The 25,422-nt window shown below is 43.2% G+C and overlaps 1 protein-coding gene across 1 annotated transcript in view; it reads left to right on the plus strand.

Moving 5' to 3' along the window:
* Positions 1-581: 581 nt before the first annotated feature.
* The window catches only part of LOC122927427 (major prion protein homolog), a 36,376-nt gene continuing 11,535 nt past the window's right edge, over positions 582-25,422 (plus strand). Inside the window, exon 1 of the mRNA XM_044279254.1 lies at positions 582-733. The gene's annotated coding sequence lies outside the window, so the exon portion shown is untranslated. The remainder of the gene's footprint in view (positions 734-25,422) is intronic.

A 25,422-nucleotide genomic window follows, 5' to 3' on the forward strand; every position in this document is an offset into this window, starting at 1 on the left:
TAAGTTACGGAATCAATAACAGAATTCTTAGATAACCCGAACCTTGTACGCCGAACTTGAAAACAGAAGTTCGCTCATCCCTAATTACAATACCACAATTATACAGTTTTTCTTATGTTTTAATACAGATTTTTTTTTTCTTTTAACAAACATTGAAAATAAATGTGTTTTTTCTTTTCATCGCCATATTCAAATGCCCATAACTTTTTTTTAAAGTTATGTCTACCGAGCTGTGTGAGGGCTCATTTTTTGAACCCCGCTCTTAATAAAAGAACCTCTACGTTCTTTGACCGACCTTAAAAATATCTTTAAAATATTTTAAAAGAATAGGACACAATTGTATTCACCAGCCCTTATGATGCAAAATGTAACATTCTTTTTCCAGCTTTCAAAACAAGAAAGGAGATATTTTTGCCAATGGAAAACATGAGGCAGAAGGTGGAAGTCTTGGTGAGGATAAGTCAGATGCCTACGCCCCTTACAATTTAACCTGTCAGTTTTTCCCTTAACCACAGGATGAATAATGCATAGCCTTTAATCCCTCTCACTTGCAGTCAGACGGATGTTAGATCCATTTTAGAACACACGCAGCACAATCCTTCCCTCCCCATATGGAAGAGAGCTCTGCCTACTCCTCCCAACCCCCTCTCAGTGAACACTGAGTCCTCAGTACCAGCCTCAGAGACAGGCTTACATACAGAAGAGCTCTGCCTCTACTCTGCTTCTAGCTAAGGTAAGCTGACTATACGTTTTCTCAAAAAATCTTTACTGGAGAGAGGGAGCTGAAAGGGTTGGTTATTTTTTGGAAGAAGCAAAGGCCAGCACCCTCCATAAAACAGCTCATGGCAAAATATACTGCATCTGTTCACATACGTATTATAGGAAGGCAGTGTCATGCTCACTCACTGAACAGCTCCAGACTAATCGCGTAGGTGGCTGTATTATGTTGTTGTCATTGAAGGTTTCTTGCATTGCTTTATGTTTTATACCGTTGATCACCGTTGATGTACAGAAGAAGGGATCTGTATGGGCGATTACCAGGAGCATCATTAGGCCTAATTTAACAGACGGGTAAGAAAAGGCTCATTTTGCGATATATGTTGTATATAATATGTACTTGTAGTATGGCCGAGTCCTTCAGATGTACTAAAGCTGACATTGTCATTATTTGGATACAGCTCAGTTCACACTTATCTGCATTTTCTCCCATAACACCGCGGGTACACATCCTGTATTATCTCTATTAAGAGATCACAGGCAGAAATAATGAAGCCCAAATGTTGAATTAAGCTGTATTACTATGTATGTGTGTATATGTGTGTGTTGTCATGTGTACATGCATGTGTATCCATGTGGTTGTATAGATGAGTATCATTACTCGAAGTCCTCAGCCATGGTCGTTATTAGAGAACCCTATTATGTTATGTCACTGGATGTTGTTGTACGGTGAGGTACCATTCAGGGGCAAGGCATGTAGGAGTGATGGGAATGTCTAGTTTTGTTCTGCAACGGCTGCATCATCCTGCTGTTATGCCTCAATGAATATACAGTATATTGGTATATATTAATTTGTTACGTTGTGTCTGATATTGTCTTACTGTCGGTTGATGATGACACTGTCTGTCATTCTTTGATTGTGTATGTAGAATTGTATTTCAGATAGACACAATGTACTCCATCTGCTATCCATCCAGCAATGGCGGACGACATAACAAGGCATACTGATGGCTTAAAATGAAATCTTGGACATAATGCATCATTAAATCATTAGGCCTTCTAATTAAATGCTTGGCATTTCCTGAGTTACCTAATTCAGACTTTATGGATTATTTATGTAACAGGGAAATGGTCGTATGGCGCTATGTCACTGTGTGTTATGTTACTGGCATGTCCACTGATTAGTAAGCAGGCTGTCATAGATTCCATCATTCTGCAGACAAGAACATGTTGCTCTTAGCACGTGTAGATATGAGATTAACACTTGAGCTTATTGACACCATCGTGGCACAGTTATCAAAGGTTTTCACGGGCTGAATGGCCATAGACCCTACAAGGAAATGTCCCGGTGGGCCGAGGCCCATAGGGCCATCCATACCCTCCTGATGGCCTCCAGCCGGGTATATAACCGGATGCTCTCAGTATTAATTAATGCTAGGAGCACCAGGTACAGTCAGGTCCATAAATATTGGGACATCGACACAATTCTAACATTTTTGGCTCTATACACCACCACAATGGATTTGAAATGAAATGAGCAAGATTTAACTGCAGACTGTCAGCTTTAATTTGAGGGTATTTATATCCAAATCAGGTGAACAGTGTAGGAATTACAACAGTTTGCATATGTGCCTCTCACTTGTTAAGGGACTAAAAGTAATGGGACAATTGGCTTCTCAGCTGTTCCATGACCAGGTCTGTGTTATTCCCTCATTATCCCAATTACAATGAGAAGATAAAAGATCCAGAGTTCATTTCAAGTGTGCTATTTGCATTTGGAATCTGTTGCTGTCAACTCTCAAGATGAGATCCAAAGAGCTGTCACTATCAGTGAAACAAGCCATCATTAGGCTTAAAAAACTAAAGAAACCCATCAGAGAGATAGAAAAAACATTAGGCATGGCCAAAACAACTGTTTGGAACATTCTTAAAAAGAAGGAACGCACCGGTTAGTTCATCAACACCAAAAGACCCGGAAGACCACGGAAAACAACTGTGGTGGATGACCAAAGAATTCTTTCCCTGGTGAAGAAAACACCCTTCACAACAGTTGGCCAGATCAAGAACACTCTCCAGGAGGTAGGGTTATGTGTGTCAAAGTCAACAATCAAGAGAAGACTTCACCAGAGTGAATACAGAGGGTTCACCACAAGATGTAAGCCATTGGTGAGCTTCAAAAACAGGAAGGAGGGATTAGAGTTTGCCAAACGACATCTAAAAAAGCCTTCGCAGTTCTGGAACAACATCCTATGGACAGATGAGACCAGGATCAACTTCTACCAGAGTGATGGGAAGAGAAGAGTATGGAGAAGGAAAGGAAATGCTCATGATCCTAAGCATACCACCTCATCAGTGAAGCATGGTGGTGGCAGTGTCATGGCGTGGGCATGTATGGCTTCCAATGGAACTGGTTCTCTTGTATTTATTGATGATGTGACTGCTGATAAAAGCAGCAGGATGAATTCTGGAGTGTTTCGGGCAATATTATTTGCTCATATTTAGCCAAATGCTTCAGAACTCATTGGACGGTGCTTCACAGTGTAGATCGACAATGACCCAAAGCATACTGCAAAAGCAACCAAAGAGTTTTTTAAGGGAAAGAAGTTGAATGTTATGCAATGGCCAAGTCAATCATCTGACCTGAATCTGATTTGAGCATGCATTTGACTTTCTGAAGACAAAACTGAAGGGAAAATGCCCCAAGAACAAGCAGGAACTGAAGACAGTTGCAGTAGAGGCCTGGCAGAGCATCACCAGGGATGAAACCCAGCGTCTGGTGATGACTATGCGTTCCAGACTTCAGGCTGTAATTGACTGCAAAGGATTTGCAACCAAGTATTAGGCCTCTTTCACACGAGCGTGACGGATTAGGTCCGGATGCGTTCAGGGTGCGTTCAGTGAAACTCGCACTATTTTGCAAGCAAGTTCAGTCAGTTTTGTCTGCGATTGCGTTTAGTTGTTCATTTTTTTCCGCGCGGGTGCAATGCGTTTTGATGCGTTTTCCACGCGCGTGATGAAAAACTGAAGGTTTACAAACAACATCTCTTAGTAACCATCAGTGAAAAACACATCGCACTCCCACTTGCTTGCGAATGCAATGTGTTTTTCACGCAGCCCCATTCACTTCTATTGGGCCAGGGCTGCGTGAAAAACGCAGAATATAGAACATGCTGCGATTTTCACGCAACGCAGAACTGATGCGTGAAAAACAACGCTCATGTACACAGACCCATTGAAATTAATCAGGATTCAGGATTCAGTGCGGGTGCTATACGTTCACGTCACACATTGCACCCGCGCGGAAAACTCGTGTGAAAGGGGCCTTAAAAAGTGAAAGTTTGATTTATGATTATTATTCTGTCCCATTACTTTTGGTCCCATAACAAGCGGGAGGCACATATGCAAACTGTTGTAATTCCTGCACCGTTCACCTGATTTGGATGTAAATACCCTCAAATTAAAGCTGACAGTCTGCAGTTAAAGCACATCTTGTTCATTTAAAATCCATTGTGGTGGTGTATAGAGCCAAACATGTTACAATTGTGTTTATGTCCCAATATTTATGGATCTAACTATACATATGGATATGGACGGCTGCCACAGGAACTGTCCTGAAGGTTTTACTCCACAATGAATTAGTGACTTTTTCAGCTTCTCACCACTCTTCAAATGGGGAAAAAGGACTTATTGGAAGGAACATCTGAAATTTACACCTGCTCATTTCAGTTTCTGGCATACGAACAGTTGTAATAAATCTGCCCTATTAGATTTATGAAAACTGTCTTTGACCAGGGCAACCAATCACATTGCAGCTCACAATTTTGAAGAGCATTATAAGAAATGAAAGTTGTGCTGTGATTGGTTGCTATAGGCAACAAAGACAGATTTTCATTTTGGACGGTTTCATATATTTCCTCATTGTCTTCCTCAATTTTCATGAATACAGAAGGGTTTTTAGATATATTATTTTTAGCATCATTTATTCCATAATGATGTCCATACGGAAAATGAGTTTACATACATAATACAAAATAAGTACAATAACTATGAAAAATACAATTTACAAACTGGTACAGAAGGAGTGAGATCCTTCCCACAAGGACATAAAATCTACAAAGATGGGAAAAGGATACAGTAGGTCGGTGAAGGTAGAAGCTGCTCATATGGCGCTCTAGTGGCAGCAGGGTCACTGTAGGTTGTAGGCTTAGGCTACTTTCACACTAGCGTTCGGCTGTCCGCTCGTGAGCTCCGTTTGAAGGGGCTCACAAGCGGCCCCGAAAGCATCCGTCCAGCACTAATGCATTCTGAGTGGACGCGGATCCGCTCAGAATGCATCAGTCTGGCGGCGTTCAGCCTCCGCTCCGCTCAGCAGGCGGACACCTGAACGCTACTTGCAGCGTTCGGGTGTCCGCCTGGCCGTGCGGAGGCGTGCGGATCTGTCCAGACTTACAATGTAAGTCAATGGGGACGGATCCGTTTGAAGATGACACACTATGGCTCAATCTTCAAACGGATCCGTCCCCCATTGACTTTCAATGTAAAAGTCTGGACGGATCCGTCTGAGGCTACTTTCACACTTAGAATTTTTTTTACAATATAATGCAGACGGATCCGTTCTGAACGGAGCCACCGTCTGCATTATATGAGCGGATCCGTCTGAGACGGATCCGCTCTGAACGCTAGTGTGAAAGTAGCCTAATCTGAAGAGGTTAATTTTCAGTTTTTTTTTAAAGGTTTCCACTGTAGGTAATTATCTGATATGTTGGGGTAGAGAGTTCCAGAGTATGGGGGATGCACAGGAGAAATCTTGGAGGTGATTGTGGGAAGAGCAGATAAGAGAGGACTAGTGAAGGAGGTCTTGTGAAGATGGTAGATTCCATTCCATAGATACTGGGAGATCAGGTCACAGATGTATGGAGAGTACAGGTTGTGAACAGCCTGGTATATCATGGTAAATGTTTTGTACTGGATTCTATGGACAATGGGGAGCCAGTGAAGGGACTGACAGAAGAGACAGAGGAGTAACAAGGGTAGAGGTGAATTGGATTAGTTGGGCAGCAGAAGTGAGGATAGATTGAAGAGATGCAAGAGTGCTATATGGGAGGCCACAGAATGGGATGTTGCAGTAGTCTAGGCAGGAGATGAGGGCATGTACAAGCATTTTTGCAGACTCCTGGTAGAGGAATGTGCAGATCGTAGATTACCCCAAGGCAGCGAATTTGTGGGACTGGGGAAAGCATACAGCCATTGACTTTAATAGATAGGTCTGTTGGTGGAGCTCACTGAGATGGGGGAAATTTAATACATTGATAGACATTGTGGGATTTTGGATAGTAAAGAGGTGACAAATGGCCCAGAGAGGTAAATTTGCATGTTGTCAGCATAGAAGTGATACTGAAAGCCACGGGACTCCCAGGCAGATTGATAAGAGCAAGGGCCCTAGGTTAGAGTCTTGAATGACACCAACAGAGACGGGGCAAGACAAGAAGGTGGTTTGAGAGTAGTAGACTCTAAGTCGGTCATTTATCGTTTGAGATTGTTTGTGTCAGTTTTAAGTCTGGCTGTTTTATGTGCCAGCACCAAATTTATGAAATGGTGCACCTTAAGCACACTAAGGGTCCATTCACACGTCCGTTTTTTCTTTCCTGATCTGTTCCGTTTTTTGCGGAACAGATCAGGACCAGATCAGGACCCATTTATTTTCAATGGGTCCTGGAAAAAATCGGACAGCACAATGTGTGCTGTCCGTTTCCGTTGTTCCGTTCCGCATGTCCGTTTAAATATAAAACATGTCCTATTATGTTCCTGAAAAATCGGATCCTGGTACAATGCAAAGTCAATGGTTCCGCAAAAAACGGAAGACATTCGGATGTCATTCCGTATGTCTTCCGTTTTTTGCGGAATCCGTTCCTGGAAACACATAGCAAATTTTTTTTATTTTATTTATTTTATTTTTTTTCAAAGAAATCCAAACAACTTTATTTGATTATTGAAATGTATACATGTTTCCGTTTTTTGCGGATCCGCAAAAAACGGATGACATACGGAAACATTTTCAGGAACAACGGATCCGCAAAAAATGGACCGAAATTCGGATTATAGAAAAATACTGACGTGTGAATGTAGCCTAAAGGAGTAATCCAAAATTAGTTATATATGTAGAAAACGCAATTTTTAATACCACTTTTAAAACTGATGGCCCTCAAGATAAATCAAAATAATACAGATAAACAGACAAGAAAGGCTTCTTGTCACAATAGATGAACCAACAAAGGCAAGAAGCTTATGTGTAGTAGAAACAATGGTGCACGGCGGCACACTTAAATGAAAACCATTCGTCCTACCACTCCGTCGATGGGTTCTACGATGCATAAATTGTCCAAGGAAACAAAATGAGGCTGTCCCTGGAAAAAGATGGGGCTATTACAAGGGCGACCCCGTCCGGAACCTTTCCCTAGATAAACTGACCCTAGTTGGCCCTATCCTAGTTGATCTACTATGATGAGGACAACATCAGTGTAGCACTGGATAAAAAATGCAATGGTCTGTCAGGAGTCAAAGTCATTGATGCTTTATGCACACCCACTAATTACAAGCAAACAGATCACAGGTGAAGATGGTTACCTTTAATAGCCATTGTAACCCTTTTGTGTCAAGTTGTGTGCATGGTATAAGGCCAAATCACCAGGGTATGTAAACTTTTGATCAGGGTGATTTGGGTAGTTTGTGTTGTGATTATGATTAAAAAAGAGTAAACACAATTGGTCAGCCGACCACTAACCATGAGTGAATGAAAAGTTTTTGTGTCATCATTCATATTATCTGAATAATGGTTAATAAATCGATAATTCTGTGAGGTATGTAAACTTATGAGCACAACTGTATCTAACTACTTTTGGATCACTCCTTTAGCGTGCTTTTTGTAATTATCGGTGATCTACAATATTTATACTTTATTATCTCCCAAGTGTTTTTTTTTTTTTCTTAATAGTGCATCTTAATTATATATGTGGAGTAAGTGCAACGTGGTTTAAACCTTAGGTGTAAAAGTAGAACAGACGGTTGCCTTCGTACGTTGCAACTTTTGCAAACGTTGCACATTGTAAATGCGCCATAATCCAGCTCTAATCTCCCTTTTAGCTCTTAAACATAGACCACTGTAAAAAGTGGCTAGGATCACGAAATGTCGCAACTTTAACCAAATTTCGCAGAAAATTTCACAACTGCCATGACTTGCGACTTTTTTAGACCACAAAAATTTCACATTTGAAAAATGTCCCCCTAAATGTCCAGTCTATAAGGTATGAGGTGATCCAGGAGAAGGTCAAGTCTGTGATGCCAAGAGATGAGATAATGTGGGACAGAAGGGAATGCTCAATTTTATCAAAGGCAGAGGACAGGGTCAGGAAGAGATAGACAGAGTAATGTTGTTTAGCTTTGGCAGTTAGCAAGTTGTTGATGACTTTAGTTAGGACGGTTTCATTTGAGTAATGGGGTCGAAAGCCAGATTGTAGCTGGTCGAAGAAGGTGTAGGAAGAGAAGTGAGAGGACAGTTCCAGGTGGACTTGTTGTTCAAGTAGCTTTTGAGGCATATGGGATATGCCTAGCAAGGCAAAGAGGATGGGTCAAGAGAAGGCTTTTTAAGGATGGGTGTGATAGTAGCATGTTCAATTTGGAATGGAATCAACAAATGCCAGTCTTGATAACTGTGTGCCTATCACGGACGTACCAAGACATACGGACGTCCCGGCGACAGTGAGTGGCAGGAGATCTGTGAGACTGGCAACACATGGTTTGATCTGAGAGGTTTTTCTTGCGGAACAATAGGCGTCTGTGTTTCTGTTAATGGCCATACCCCTTGCCTCCAGGTGTTGCTAATGTGGTCATTTAACCTTCCATAATTATAGTTACTTCTCCCACAATGCTGTGTGGTTTATAGCTTCTGTACCTGTGGATAGTTTGTGATTGGATCTCAGCTGAGTTCCTGCTGCTTCCATAGCCCCTTTGAAGTTAAGTATTTCCTTTCCCTTTTGTATTTTGTTTGGGTTCTGTGTGTTGCATTTCCTATTGTTTGTATTAGGCCTGAAATAGACTCCCTGCCATTAGTACCAGGGTCCTATAGGGCTAGATAGGACTCTAGGTATTCCTGCGTATTAACTCGGATTTTGGTTAGGGTTTTCACTAGGAGGTTCCATATTCCTTCCCTAGTTCTCAGGCCTGATTCCCTGCCCCCGCCCCCCTTCCCTCCTATGCTCGGTGTGGTGTTTCCCTCCCACACCGAAGCGTGACAGGGCCACAGTGAGATGCACTGCTCTCTTTATAAATTGGTAGCATCTCTGGCAGTCCATGCGCCAGACACTGAAGTCTTTGCCAGCTAGGGGCTGGCATAGTTTCTGACATGAGTTATAGAAAATCCAGCGGGCCGTGTGAAGCCCCAGCCCTCCTGATAAGCCTTGCCCATTTTCTTGCCACTTTAGAACAGTGTTGAGAAACTCAAAGTCACAAACTATGGCACAAACATGACATGAGACATAATTTGCTACCTTTTTACATCACAGTAGTGGCGTAAACACTGTATTAGATACCCTACATTGTCTTGGCTCCAGGCTACGTCCTATCTATGTTATGGGTCCATGAAAGGACGTGGCTTGTAAAAATGTACTCTATCCTTCTTCTCTGTGGACCAAATGAACCTTCTCAGTGCCCTCCTCCTCTCAGGATCCCAAATGTTAGCAATGGAGGAAAATTGATGAACAAGCACTCTTTAAGGGCTCATTGACACGGCCGTTGTTCGGCCGTACCTGTATTGCGGCCCACAAATAGCGTTTACGGAATATATGGGCACTGGCCGTGTGCACCCTGCATCGCGGATGCGCAAACCGGAAGGTCGGTGTGGAACGGAGGCAAGGAACCCGACGGAAGAACTCCATGGTTTCTGTCCGTGCCTCCACCACAAAAATTATTTTTATTTTTTTTGCGGTGCGGACTGATCACGGACCCATTCAAGTTGAATTGGGCTGGATCTGTTGCGGCAGCCACACAGATGTAGCTCTGTGCATTGGGGACCGCAAATTGCGTCCCCCAATGCACGGAACGGCCGAACAACGGTTGTGCGAATGAGCCCTAAGGGGGAGATTTATCAAAACTGATGCAAAGAAAAACTTGCTTAGTTGTCCATAGCAACCAATCAGATTCCACCTTTCACTGTTCAGAACTCCTATTGAAAGTGAAAGGATCTATCTGATTGGTTGCTATGAGCAACTAAACCTGTTTTCCTTTGCACTAATTTTGATAAATCTCCCAGTTTTTTCTTGTCCTAACTTAGGAAATATAGGGATCCAAAACAATATCAGTAGAGGGCCCTTATATTGATATGAGCTATGGCACCCTGCAAGATGTCAGTATGCTTGTTAGAATAATACCTAAGAAAGAAGCATAGGAGTAAATGTCCCTTTACACTGCCTAAGGCTCCATTCATTTTCTCTGGGGACGGAATGGATGCGGACAGCACACAGTGTGCTGTCTGCATCCGCAATTGCGGAGCGCGTCCCCGATCTTCGGGTCCGCAGCTCCGCAAAAGATAGAACATGTCCTATTTTTGTCCACAGCTTGCGGACAAGAATAGGCATTTCTATGGGGGTGCCGGGCTGGTGTGTTGCGGACCCGCAGTTTGCGGGTCCGCAACACATCACGGACGTGTGAATGGAGAGTAAATTTTGATAATCTGTCGGTGTAAAGGTGCCACCTATTACTCGATGAACGAGCATAATGTATTAGGATCATAAATGTGGTTGCCTAAATCATTGTTGGCCGGAAGCGGGTTCTGCTGCCGGCTAAATGATTCTGTTTTGGGACGAGCAATTGCTCCTCCCCATACTGTGGAGAAGATCTCAGCAGGTAAATGCAGTGGTCTCCTCCACTGAAGAGCAGACAATTGTCAGAAAAGAACACTTCCTTGTCTTCCTAATCACCTGCTCCATCTGTCCATAAAAAGGGACCTTTACTTGAAGCTCCTAGGCCCTAATGTAGGGTTGACTATCTCCTATATGCCATTTATAAATCTGATGCCTTTTTAGTGGCAGAGGGGACTTAGAGCACCCTTAGGCAACAGGGCCAGTGTACAACTGCACTCCTTGGCTACACCCTAAGGATGACTAATGGCTAAAGATGTTTTCATATCCTTCATTTCTTATAATCTCAAGTAGTCTCAGCTTTCATTTTGCACAAGCACTTTAAGAAATAAAAGCTGCAGTTTTCTTTTAGTTTCTTACAATCCCAGTTCTGTAGTGTATGCTTCATCCTCAAATACAGGAACCTATATAAAGACACCCAAGGCAACCATTGACCCACCATGTTGCTCCCATGATCACAGCATAGTGTTGTGGTTTCGTACAGTAGTTGATGGCATTGTACTGGTATCAATTCCATTGTCATTGTAAGAGCCATTGCTGCGTCGTGTGAAAGGCCCATTGAGCTTGAATCAAAAAAAAACCTTCTGGTGGTCAGGAAAATATGAAGATCTGGTATCTCAGCAATCCTGACTGCCAGATCATTGTGGTTTTAGATGTAGTATTTGCTGATCCATGAGTCTATTTGCAATCAGAATGCAATGAATAATCATTTCAAATGGGTTGTCGGTATAAATAAAACAGCAACGGCATACAGAAGTGTGTAAAGAAAATTAAGAAAAACCTAATTCACCTTGCTAAAAGCCCTCCATTCCATCAACATGGTTTCCCCACTAGATGGGAAGTGGCAGGGACCCATTCTTTGTCATAAGGCCTCTGCAGCCACTCACTGGCTCCAGCAGTCAGGTGTGCAAGCAAAGCCCATCACTTGCAGGTAAAGGGTAATTTAGGGTTTTTTATTTATCTTTCCCACACCCTACTGCATACCTATATTTTAATGATACTGTTCCACCCCTTTAAATCGATTAGCCATTGCATCCTGATTGCAGATTGATCATGTGGCGCAGTCAGGATTCTTGAGATACCAGATACACTACTGCCTGCCGCCGGTGATTTACTAATAACCAGACAACCCCTTTAAGATCTACTTTTAAACATAAAGACAAGAAAATACATGAATACTGTATATTTTCTCATTGCATTCTGTGAACTAACAAATTTGATGTAATGGAAGAGGTTGATTTTAATTGGGTCACATTAGTCCAAACTACTGCCGTTCTGAAAAGATTACAGATAGATGAGAGTGATTTTCTCTAGGGTGGCTGCTGTGAAAGCAATTAGTTGTATTGAACTCGGGCTGTGGCTGCGATGACGTTCAGTTTTTCAGCTTGTTTGTATAGATGGAGGAGACCGAGGAAGAGGCAGCAGATGGCTGGGCCTTTGGTTGCTATAGCGATGGCTCACCAAGGCAATGAAGCTGCTTCTCATGGAAAGAGCTCTTTAGCTAGGAATACCTCCAGTGAGGAGGAGGAAGGCCCTGTCTACAAAGTCAACAATCTATGCCCTTTATACACTACGTGCAGAATTATTAGGCAAATGAGTATTTTGACCACATCATCCTCTTTATGCATGTTGTCTTACTCCAAGCTGTATAGGCTCGAAAGCCTACTACCAATTAAGCATATTAGGTGATGTGCATCTCTGTAATGAGAAGGGGTGTGGTCTAATGACATCAACACCCTATATCAGGTGTGCATAATTATTAGGCAACTTCCTTTCCTTTGGAAAAATGGGTCAAAAGAAGGACTTGACAGGCTCAGAAAAGTCAAAAATAGTGAGATATCTTGCAGAGGGATGCAGCACTCTTAAAATTGCAAAGCTTCTGAAGCGTGATCATCGAACAATCAAGCGTTTCATTCAAAATAGTCAACAGGGTCGCAAGAAGCGTGTGGAAAAACCAAGGCGCAAAATAACTGCCCATGAACTGAGAAAAGTCAAGCGTGCAGCTGCCAAGATGCCACTTGCCACCAGTTTGGCCATATTTCAGAGCTGCAACATCACTGGAGTGGCCAAAAGCACAAGGTGTGCAATACTCAGAGACATGGCCAAGGTAAGAAAGGCTGAAAGACGACCACCACTGAACAAGACACACAAGCTGAAACGTCAAGACTGGGCCAAGAAATATCTCAAGACTGATTTTTCTAAGGTTTTATGGACGGATGAAATGAGAGTGAGTCTTGATGGGCCAGATGGCTGGATTGGTAAAGGGCAGAGAGCTCCAGTCCGACTCAGACGCCAGCAAAGTGGAGGTGGAGTACTGGTTTGGGCTGGTATCATCAAAGATGAGCTTGTGGGGCCTTTTTGGGTTGAGGATGGAGTCAAGCTCAACTCCCAGTCCTACTGCCAGTTTCTGGAAGACACCTTCTTCAAGCAGTGGTACAGGAAGAAGTCTGCAAGGTAAGAAAAACATGATTTTCATGCAGGACAATGCTCCATCACACGCATCCAAGTACTCCACAACGTGGCTGGCAAGAAAGGGTATAAAAGAAGAAAATCTAATGACATGGCCTCCTTGTTCACCTAATTTGGACCCCATTGAGAACCTGTGGTCCATCATCAAATGTGAGATTTACAAGGAGGGAAAACAGTACACCTCTCTGAACAGTGTCTGGGAGGCTGTGGTTGCTGCTGCACGCAATGTTGATGGTGAACAGATCAAAACACTGACAGAATCCATGGATGGTAGGCTTTTGAGTGTCCTTGCAAAGAAAGGTGGCTATATTGGTCACTGATTTGTTTTTGTTTTGTTTTTGAATGTCAGAAATGTATATTTGTGAATGTTGAGATGTTATATTGGTTTCACTGGTAAAAATAAATAATTGAAATGGGTATATATTAGTTTTTTGTTAAGTTGCCTAATAATTATGCACAGTAATAGTCACCTGCACACACAGATATCCCCCTAAAATAGCTAAAACTAAAAACAAACTAAAAACTACTTCCAAAAATATTCAGCTTTGATATTAATGAGTTTTTTGGGTTCATTGAGAACATGGTTGTTGTTCAATAATAAAATTAATCCTCAAAAATACAACTTGCCTAATAATTCTGCACTCCCTGTATTGTTTTTTTTGTTATATTTTTACATTATATCAAGTCACTGTAGTTAACGTTAAATAAAGTAAGTGTAAATTAGGAAGGGTATATAACAGGGGTGGCCAACCCACATACACAAAGAGCCTAAAAAAAAAAGTATTACTACCAGGAGCCACAGGCTATACATTTACGCACAGTTACCGTATTTTTCCCCCTACAAGATGCACCTAGGTTTTACCAAAGAAAAATAAGATAAAAAAAAAATATTTTTCATCAGACCTCAAATCAGACTCCTAAGGCCGAAAGCACCAGTATATTACTGTACTGTGGCGGCAGCAGGGAGCGCACGGTGTCATAGCAACCAATGACGCCGTGCGCTCCTGGTCTCAGCAGGAATCCAGGCCGCGGTTCCACGGACCGCTCACAGCCGTGAAAAACGTCCGTGTGCATTCGGCCTAAATCAGATCCCCAATCCTTATCTGACCTACAACAAGATCCCCAAACCTCATCAGACTTCCAAATCAAACCCCCAAAATCAGACCCCCAATACTTGGATCAGACAACACAAATCAGACTCCCAGTGTCAGACCCTCAGTGCTCAGATCCCCCCCTCATGCTCAGATCTCCCCCTTCTCAGATCTGACCCCCCATGCTCAGACCTGACCAACCCATGCTCAAACAAGACCGCCATGCTCAGATCTGCCCCCCATGTTCAAATCTGAAACCTCATGCTCAGATCAGACCCCTATTGCTCAGATCTGGACCCCCCCATGCTCAGATCAGACCCACATTCTCAGTTCTATAATTAAAAAAAAAAATCTCTTCCCTCTCCTGATCAGGCACTGGGCTCCTGCTCGGTCGGGCACCTGACACCTCAGTTTCATCCTTTAACTGCCTCCTGAGCTGTGATTGGGAGAGCTCAGACACGCCCCCTGAGCTGTGATAGGGAGAGCTCAGACACGCCCCCTTAGCTGCAGCAGAAAAGACACTCCCCTTGAGCTGCCAGCTTGATATAAATCTAGCAGAGCAATGATTGGGAGATCTCTGCGGTACAGGGCTGGTTCTAGTTTTATTAGAAATAGATTGTCATGTGCAATGAGCAGGATATGGGGTAACGCTAACGACACTTATGCAGTGGGGCAGTATACAGGTGGATAATAGTCTGTATTTGTTCATGACGCTAATTGCAGCATGTGCAGGGTACTACCCCAGGGCCCTTCCAAGGTGTTATAATGCACGTCCCATATTAGGAATGCCAGAGTGGTGTAATGGCCTATGAAGTCTCTAGGGTGGTGATAATTGTGTCAACAGTGTCTCCTACCTGGGTACGGCTGGACTCCTGGCCCCTGGTTCACTTGCAATAAATTTGTGTGTAGTGATAGTAGGAGTAATAAAGGAACTTTGCAGCAGAAATGATGTCCAAACCTTTAGATGAAGGTCAAATGTTTATTTACTGAAGATAACTTGTATCCGAGCAGTATAAAGTTTTGGTCTCTGTTCCCAGCAGGTTTTGGCAATCATTGGCAGGAATACATGCTTCTGCTTTAAACTTGGGGAGCTTGCAGGATAGGACATCTGCTTGGTAGCTCTGTAACTGTGGCAGGAATTAATGTTCTGCAATTTTCTGTAACTTCTGCTTTGCAGGGACAGACTAGCTGAGGAGGAATGGCTTTTCCTAGGTCTCTGGACTTATCTCTCAGATGGTTTCTCAGGGGACGTTCTCTTCCTGGAACTCTGGAGGTTGTCTGTGGTTCTCTGCTTTTTCTTATCCAGCTGAGGCTGAAGGAGCTCAGCTGGGTATGTGATCAGGTCTCAGCCGAGACAAGATCCTTGCTGTCTTCCCTATGCAGGGGATCTCCTCACACACACACCCTACCCCTAGCAGGGGTGGCTGGCATACTGACTTCCTTCTCCACCCATGCTGCAGGATTTGGGAACAGTCTATACCTCCACAGAGGGGGCACTAAGCTGGAATAATCAATTCCAGCCTAGATACACTAAACTAGGACTTGTACCTGGCCAATGCATTGTTGCCACCTGCTGGTACACCTGGAAAATTACAAGGAACTATTGTATTTAACATAGTTTTAGATGCACATTTGTGAAGACATAATATAAATTACACCAGATGACAATGTACAGGCTCTTAGAAGATAGTAGCGGGGTAGAGGCGTGTAGTAACACAACTCTGGGGTGCTACACATGTATTATATGATATCTGATTTTAATTTTTTACATTAGTCATGGGATAACCTCTTTAAAGGGGTTGTCTCACTTCAGCAAATGGCATTTATCATGTAGATAAAGTTAATGCAAAGCACCTACTAATGTATTGTGATCGTTCATATTGCCTCACTCGCTGGCTTGATACATTATTATTTTTTTATCTCGTTAGACGCTGCTCGTCTCCAGGGGTTTCCATGGCCTCCGCTGCAGCACAGATACAAGGTGGCCGGAATGTGAGCTGCTGTGCATGCATTTTTATGTGCGCACCCACGGTCCCGGGCACCAGAGTGTCCAGCGCTTTTTCCTATAGTGTGCAAGCACGTCCACTGCTGCTGGATTGCAGGGTGGTCGTAACCCCTGAATACGAGCAGTGTATAATGTGAGGGAAAAATGAATCCAGCCAGCAAAGGAGACAATATAGACAATCTCAATACATTAGTAAGTGTTTTGGTGATAAGTTCTCTAGGTGATAAATGACATTTGCTGAACAACTGCTTTAAATAGCGGTATTATATTTAACAGTGCTGTACAAATTCTTGTCATTCACGTCAGTCCTATGCAAACACAGGGAGAACATGCAAACGCCATGCAAATATTGACCTTGACCAGGACCCTGGTGCTGTAGAGCAATTGTACTAACTCTTAAGCCACCCAAATCGTCAATCATAACAACAATAATAATTATTCCAACATTGGTTCTATTCACTTAGTTAATGGATGTGTATTGTGTACTGTGTGAATTCCAGTGATTACATGACGAGTATGGGGACAACAAATTTTGTCCTGAGTACTTTACAGGACTCCTTATGTAAAGGGGGGGGGGGGGTAAGACCTGTTTCAGACGAACAATATAGATTGGCTCAGGATGCGTTCAGTGAAACTCGCACCATTACGCAATCAGTTTTGTATGTTTTGCGTTCAGTGTTTCAGATTTTTCTGCGCCTGTGCCTTCAGTTTTGATTCATTTTTAACGAGCGTGAAAAAAACCTGAAGACTTAGGCCTCTTTCACACGGGCGAGTATTCTGCGCGGGTGCAATGCGTGACGTCAATGCATTGCACCCTCACTGAATCCAGACCATTCATTTCAATTGGGCTGTGTACATGAGCGGTGTTTTTCACGCATCACTTGTGCGTTGCATGATAATTGCAGTATGTTCTATATTCAGCGTTTTTCATGCAACGCAGGCCCCATGAATGTGAAAATCTCATCCTCAAGCAGGTGTGATTTTCACACATGTTTGCTAGGAGATGAACTAAATAGTGATGAGCAAACCCGGACCCCATTAACCCCTTAAGGACTCAGCCCTATTTCACCTTAAGGACTTGGCCATTTTTTGCAAATCTGACCAGTGTCACTTTAAGTGCTGATAACTTTAAAACGCTTTTACTTACCCAGGCCGTTCTGAGATTGTTTTTACGTCACATATTATACTTCATGACACTGCTAAAATTGGGTCAAAAAAGTAAACATTTTTGCATAAAAAAATACCAAATTTACCAAAAATATTGAAAAATTTGCAAATTTCAAAATTGCAGTTTCTCTACTTCAGTAACACATAGTAATACCCCCAAAAATTGTGATGACTTTACATTCCCCATATGTTTACTTCATGTTTGTATTATTTTGGGAATTATATTTTATTTTATAGGGCTGTTACATAGCTTAGAAGTTTAGAAGCTAATTTCCCAATTTTTCAGAAATTTTCCAAATCCCACTTTTTATGGACCAGTTCAGGTCTGAAGTCACTTTGTGAGGCTTACATAATAGAAACCATCCAAAAATGACCTCATTTTAGAAACTACACCTCTAAAGGTATTCAAAACTGATTTTACAAACTTTGTTAACCCTTTAGGTCTTCCACAAGACTTCATGGCAAATGGACATAAAATTTAAGAATTTTGATTTTTTGGAAAGTTTTCCAATATATTCAATTTTTTCCAGGAACAAAGCAAGAGTTAACTGCCAAACAAAACTCAATATGGGTTGCCCTGATTCTATAGTTTGCAGAAACACCCCATATGTGGTTGTAAACTACTGTTTGGCCAAACGGGAGGATATAGAAGGAGGGGAACACCATATGGTTTTTGCAAGGCAGATTTTGCAGGACTGGTTTTGTTTATACCATGTCCCATTTGAAGCCCCCTGTTGCACCCCTAGAATATAAATTCCCCAAAAATGACTCCATCTAAGAAAGTACACCCCTCAAGGTATTCAAAACTGGGTTTACAAACTTTGTTAACCCTTTAGGTGTTCCACAAGAGTTAATGGCAGATGAAGAAAAAATTTTGTAATTAAAATTTTTGGGAAAATGTTCCATTTTAACCCATTTTTTCCAATAATAAAGTAAGGGTTAACTGCCAAACAAAACTCAATATGGGTTACCCTGATTCTGTAGTTTGAAAAAACACCCCATATGTGGTCCTAAACTACTGTTTGGCCAAACGGGAGGACATAGAAAGAGGGGAATGCCATATGGGTTTTGGAAGGCAGATTTTGCAGGACTGGTTTTGTTTATACCATGTCCCATTTCAAGCCCCCGCGTTGCACCGCTAGAATAGAAATTCCAAAAAAGTGACTCCATCTAAGAAAGTAAACCCCTCAAGGTATTCAAAACTGGGTTTACAAACTTTGTTAACCCTTTAGGTGTTCCACAAGAGTTAATGGCAGATGGAGAACCAATTTTGGAATTTCTATTTTTTGGAAGATTTTCCATTTTAACCCTTACTTTATTACTGGAAACAATGGGTTAACAGCCAAACAAAACTCAATATGGGTTGCCCTGATTCTGTAGTTTGCAGAAACACACCATATGTGGTCGTAATTTACTATTTGGCTAAACGACAGGACATAGAAGAAGGGGAACGCCATATGGTTTTTGGAAGGCAGATTTTGCTGGACTGGTTTTTTGACACCATGTCCCATTTGAAGCCCCCTGATGCACCCCTAGAGTGGAAACTCCATAAAAGTGACCCCATCTAGGAAACTACGGGATAAGGTGGATGTTGTTTTGGGACTATTTTAGGGTAAATATGATTTTTGGTTGCTCTATATTACACTTATTATTTTTTTATTATTATTTTATTTTCATATTCAATAAAACAAAGCAGTGAGTTACAGAGTATAGTGTAACATGGTACGAGGTACAAAATACCAGCAAGAACAGAATACCTTGTGTATAAAAAGGACGGCAGACATTAAATGACAAAGATCTACAGGTGTAAATGAATAGCAGAATGATGCTAAGAACACTTGTTAAAGCTTGTATTCAAGATGTCTCTTCAAACCTATTTCTAAAGAGCGTACATGTGCCTGATTATGTTGGAGCAGAGATAAAAGATAAAAGTATTGAGGAGGATTGTGGGAACAAGGCATCAGAAACGGACCCAGGGTGAATCTTGCCTAGCCTCCATAAATGCAAAAAGAAGATGTGAAAGGGCTACTATTGATGAGGCCATAGAAGATCTAGGGCTAGGAGTATGACCATCTGTAAATACATGGCCGTCAAGAACTAGAAAATCTGTAACTTGACCAAAGAGACCAACGTTTTAGGAAAGCTGAGTGTGTACGGGATTCCCAAGAGGAAAGCTCTTCAAAACGATAGAGCTGGTCTATCTTGAGCTTCCATTGTTCTATGGATGGCAAATATATTACACTTTTTTGAGGCAAGGTAACAAAAAATGTAAATTCTAAAATTGTTTCTACATTCGCTATTTAGTTTTGTCGAACACCTAAAGGGTTAACAAAGTTTGTAAAGTAACTTTTGAATACCTTGAGGGGTGTAGTTTCTTATATGGGGTCACTTTTTTGGAGTTTCTAGTCTAGGCTACATCAGGGGGGAGGGGGGGGCTTCTAATGGGACATGGTGTAAATAAACCAGTCTATCAAAATCTGCCGTCCAGAAACCAAATGGCGTTCCCTTCGTTCTATGCCCTGCCGTGTGGCTATATAGCCATTTACGACCACATATGCAAACTACAGAATCAGGGCAATAAATATTTAGTTTTGTTTGGCTGTTAACCCTTGCTTTATTATCGGAAAAAAAGGATTCAAATGGAAATTTTGCCCAAAAATTGGTGTTTTGGCACAGTTTTTATTTTATATTTTTAACGCTGTTTATCCGAGGGGTTTGGTCAAATGTTATTTTTATAGGGCATATTCTTACGGATGTGGCGATACCTAATATGTCTACATTTTAAAATGTATTTAGATTTTACACTATATTATCATTTTAGGAACCCCAAAAATTATTTTAGTATCTCCATAGCCTGGGAGCTACAGTTTTTTGTTTTTTTTTGTTGGGCGACTATCTAATGTAGGGGCTCATTTTTTGCGGGATGAGATGATGGTTTTATTGGCACTAATTGGGGGTGCATATGACATTTTGATTGCTCGCTATTACACTTTTTGTGATATTAGGTGACAAAAAATACCTTTTTTTTTTACACGTTTTTTTTTTTTTTACGCTGTTCATCCGGGGGGGGGGGGGGGGGGTTGGGGGTTGGGTTACATGTTTTTTTTTTATAGAGAGGATTTTTACAGACGCGGCGATGCCCAATATGTATGGCTCTCAGACATATTGGGCAGGCATCCTCAAACTACGGCCCTCCAGATGTTGTAAAACTACAATTCCCACCATACCCTGCTGATGGCTGTAGGTTGTCTGGGCATGCTGGGAGTAATAGTTTTACAACATCTGGAGGGCCGCAGTTTGAGGATGCCTGCACTAAAACTAATATTTTTGGAAAGCCATCGTTTTTTATGTTCTCTAGTGGACTGTTGGGGATTATAAAAATGTTGTACTCCATGGAAGTGTGATACTCCCTGAAGCAATCGATAACGCAGAGGCCCTGGATGATCGGGGCAAGTGTCACATTGAGTGGTGGTGTCCTTCCGTATCCCCCTCTTGTGACACACTCTGCATCTTTTTTGGGTTTGTCCCTTCTTTCCAGTATGGGGGACCACACCTGGAAAATGATGGCCAGGGACAATCTGGGCGCCTCCAATTCCCGAGGTACTCCGGCCTGCTCTTTCCCGGTCTGAAAAAATCAGGTCCTTGAGGACTGCCTCATAGAATTGGAGGAATATCCCTGTGCTGCCAGCGCTTAGAGATAGTACAAAAGTGTTGTACAAGGCAACCTTTATCTTGCAGTGGGTACATTAGGTCCCACACGAGTTTCCCGCTAAGGCTACTTTCACACTTGCATTCGGGGTTCCACTTGTGAGTTCCGTTTGAAGGCTTTCACAAGCGGCCCGAACGGGTCCGTACGGCCCCAATGCATTCTGAGTGCCTCAGTCTGGCACCGTTTGACCTCCGTTCCGCTCAGCAGGCAGATACCCGAACGCAGCTTGCAGCCTTCGGGTGTCCGCCTGGCCGTGCGGAGCCAAACGGATCCGTCCAGACTTACAATGTAAGTCAATGGGGACGGATCCGTTTGAAGTTGACACAATATGGTGCAATTTCAAACGGATACGTCCCCCATTGACTTTCAATGTAAAGTCTGATGGATCCGTCTGACTAACTTTCACACTTAGAATTTTTTCTGAAATATAATGCAGACGGATCCGTTCTGAACGGATACCATTGTTTGCATTATAGGAGCGGATCCGTCTGTGCAGACACCAGACGGATCCGCTCCGAACGCAAGTGTGAAAGTAGCCTAACACCCAGAGTGGGGGAACATTCTGGGGGGTGAATACGGGAATCTCACCCCTCATACACACGACATTTTTAAGTGTACCCTGAGGTACTCTCACAAATTTTGTACAGCTTCACGCCATACCTCGCCCGCTTAGTGGGAATGTATTGGCGGAAAAGGAGTCTCCCCTTAAACGCAATGAGAGACTCATCAACCGTGATCTCCCTTCCAGGTACGTAGGCCTGCGCAAATTTGGCCCCGAAGTGATCGATGACCGGCCGTATCTTATACAGATGGTCATAGGCAGAATCACCTCGGGGGGGGGGAAATGCTGCATTATCCGCCCAGGGCGGCTCGTACTAGGGTGGGCCACAGGGTCCCTAGCATGTGGCGCCCCTGGCTCCCCCTGACCGCATCTCCGCCGCCTTGGGGGCTCATCGTCATCAGATGATGATGAAGAGGATGCGGATGACAAGAGGAACGTGGGGTCATCCTCATCCTCACTGGGGCTCTCGGAGTCGGAGGCAATCTGGGCGTATGCCTCATCCACCGAGAACATCCAGCGGGCCATGGGTATGTGTGTGTGCGTGTGTTTGTGCGTGTAAAACTTTATTGTATGTGCGTGTGTGTGGGGGCACGGGTGTTCGCGTACTAAAAAGTAAAAAAAAAAAGTGTTAGAAAAAAAAAAAAGTTCAAAGTTGCTGATCAGCGGTGGGGCGGGCGATGCGCTAACAGTGGCCAGACGCTAAGAGTGCCGGCCAGTCAGAGCATGCAAAAAAAAAAGTGGTGGGGGGGGTCTGGGGGGGCGGGGGGTAAGTGGCAGGGGGAGGTCTAGGGTCTCAAAGCTAGAAAATAATAAGTTTAGATAAAGTTTTTTTTTATCCTAACTAAGGCTACTTTCACATTATCGTTCGGGGCTCCGCTTGTGAGTTCCGTTTGAAGCTCTCACAAGCTGCCCCGAACGGATCCGTACGGCCCTAATGCATTCTGAGTAAGTCAATGGGGACGGATCCGTTTGAAGTTGACACAATATGGCTCAATTTTCAAACTGATCCGTCCCCCATTGACTTTCAATGTAAAGTCTGGACGGATCCGTCTGAGCAACTTTCACACTTAGAATTTTTTCTAAAATATAATGCAGACGGATCCGTTCTGAACGGATCCCATCGTCTGCATTATATGAACGGATCAGTCTGTGCAGACACCAGACGGATCCGCTCTGAACGCAAGTGTGAAAGTAGCCTAACTTTTCCTTTCTATCCCTGCCGAACGGTTCCTCTCCCTCACTGACCCTAACCTACCTGGAGGGTGAGGGGTGCAGGAGAGTGATGGGTGCCGATGGGGGGGATCGCAGGAGCCTGGTGAGGACGGTGCTGCACGGTGCAGGTGCTGAACAGTAAGAGGAGGGGAGAGAGGAGCGCTAGAAGTTTGAATCTCGCGCCTCTCTCCCTGCACCAATCAGCACCCTGGACAGCGGCATTCAGCACCACGGCCAGCACTGCTTCTCCCAAATGTTCGGACTGTGATTGGTGGTGTGTAATCACACCACCGATCACAGGCTTTTTCCGGTTCATCGGGTCACCGGAGACCCGAATGGACCGGAAACGCAGCAAACTGCAGGTCTGAATTGACCTGCAGTTTGCTGCGATCGCCGATACGGGGGGGTCACATGACCCCTGCCCTGCGTTGTGACAGGATGCCCGCAGAATGATTTCAGCGGGCATCCTGTTCCGATAAACCTCCTCTGCGCTGCAATCGCGTACGTCATGGGTCCTTAAGGACTAGAGAAACATGCCGTACCGGTACGTCATGCGTCCCTAAGGGGTTAAAGTCAATTCACTGTATTATTTTCCCTTCTAACATGGTTAATGGGGTCTGACTGTGCTCCAGCCCATTCCAGCTATGGACACAATGAACACCAGAGGTTGTTCGTCTACCCCAACAGCCTGACGGATAGCTTTGATGACTATGTGAAAGTAGCCTGATCCTGTAGTCAAATAAAAGGAAGAAGTAGGACCTGGCCAGGGGCTTATAGACTCTACAGGTAGAAATCATGGTGGGCCAGTCAGGTCATGAGGTTGACTGCCCCAACAACTAATCAGTATTCATGGCCAGCATGTCAGTGAAGACCCAAAAGCAAGTTCACTATGTGGCATCACTAGTACGGCTCCTCATCTGTACAGACATTACTTTAGTTACATATATACAATGGTAATAGGAATGGACACAGTCTATGTATGGGTCATTATGGGAGGCAAATCCAGCCAGAAAAAATAAAACCACAAATACTTTGGACATTTCTTTTGCCACACATGTGAACATGTCATGACAAAATTTAATGGAATTATTTAATTTGCAATTAAATTTTTCACTTAAGTATGTGTAATTTGTGACAAAAAAAATAAAATAAAATAAGCCTTTTGTCATTTTCATATACCATAATGGTAATTCATGGTCAAATCTCATATAAAATAAAAAGTTGAATGTGAAAAGAAAACTTCACTTCAAACCTCACTTTGGCTAAGGTATTTTTTTCATGTGCTTCATAATGTGTCAAAAATAAAACACCATATACATTTAGCAAATTAAAAATGGATGAAGTCGAAAATGAATTTTTAGATTCAGTTTACAGCCGTGAACATGCCAAAATGAAAAGTGTAACCTTCTGCTGATTTAGGCCCCTTTCACACGAGCGAGTTTTCCACACGTGTGGTGCAATGCGTGATGTGAACGCATAGCACCCGCACTATGTCTGTGTATATGAGCATTTTTTTTCACGCATCAGTTCTGCGTTGCGTGAAAAAAGCAGCATGTTCTATATTCAGCGTTTTTGCATCCGGGTCTAAAGCCACTGTACCACCGGCAGAATGACCTCGTTCTGCATGTCTATGCAGTAATGGCGAAGTCCAGGCCCGGCGCTATAATAAGGCAGACCAAGCGGCTGCCTTAGGGTCTATTCACACGTTCGTAGTGCATTGCATGTCTGCAATACATCCGGCCGGCACCCCCATAGAAATGCCTATTCTTGTCTGCAATTGCTGACAAGAATAGGACATGTTCTATTTTTTTCCGAAGCCGCGGATCAGAAGATTGGCGGCGCGCTCCGAAAATGCGGATGCGGACAGCACACTTTGTGCTTGAGAATGGATGTCGGGCGGCATGTGTTTCCACAGTGTAAATGATACTTAGCGATCCTCGATGATACAGAAGGATCGCACCTATTTTCTTTCTCTTGGATGTTAGTAAACATACTTTTGGTTGCCTTGCCAACATGACGTCAGAATCAGATGACTCGAAAGCTTCTATCATGTGATGAGGGGTGGGCTATTTAAACATATGTTGATGTTCATTTCATTGCCACTTGCTGTTTGCATGAGTTTGACAAAGGCACTTGCATGTGCCGAAATGCGCGTCACCTCTATCCAAGAGTGGCGAATAAAATACTGATAATTATATCGCATCCATTCCTGCCCCATAGAGAATGAATGGGTCCGCAACCGTTTTGCAATTTGCTGAACGGATGCGGACCTAATATTACGGAAGTGTGAATAGAGCTTTAGGGCACAGAGGCGCCGAGCCAAGGGAGATGGGGGGGGGCGGAAAAATTGAACTTTTTTTTTATTTTTATAAATCACTTGCGTGCCCATGGCTGTTCTCCTCTGTGTGGTCCTGGTATCTTCTCTGTGGGCTCCCGACAAGTTTGAGGACCTTTCCCACTCAGCCAATCAGTGGCTGCAGCTGTGGCATGTGTCAGGCCAGTGATTGGCTCAGCAGGAAATCATTGCCCTGACACGTGACACTGCTGCGGCCACTAATTGGCTGAGTGGGAAAGGTCCT

The sequence above is a fragment of the Bufo gargarizans genome, chromosome 2 (assembly GCF_014858855.1).
Source record: "Bufo gargarizans isolate SCDJY-AF-19 chromosome 2, ASM1485885v1, whole genome shotgun sequence".
NCBI classification, from domain to species: domain Eukaryota; kingdom Metazoa; phylum Chordata; class Amphibia; order Anura; family Bufonidae; genus Bufo; species Bufo gargarizans.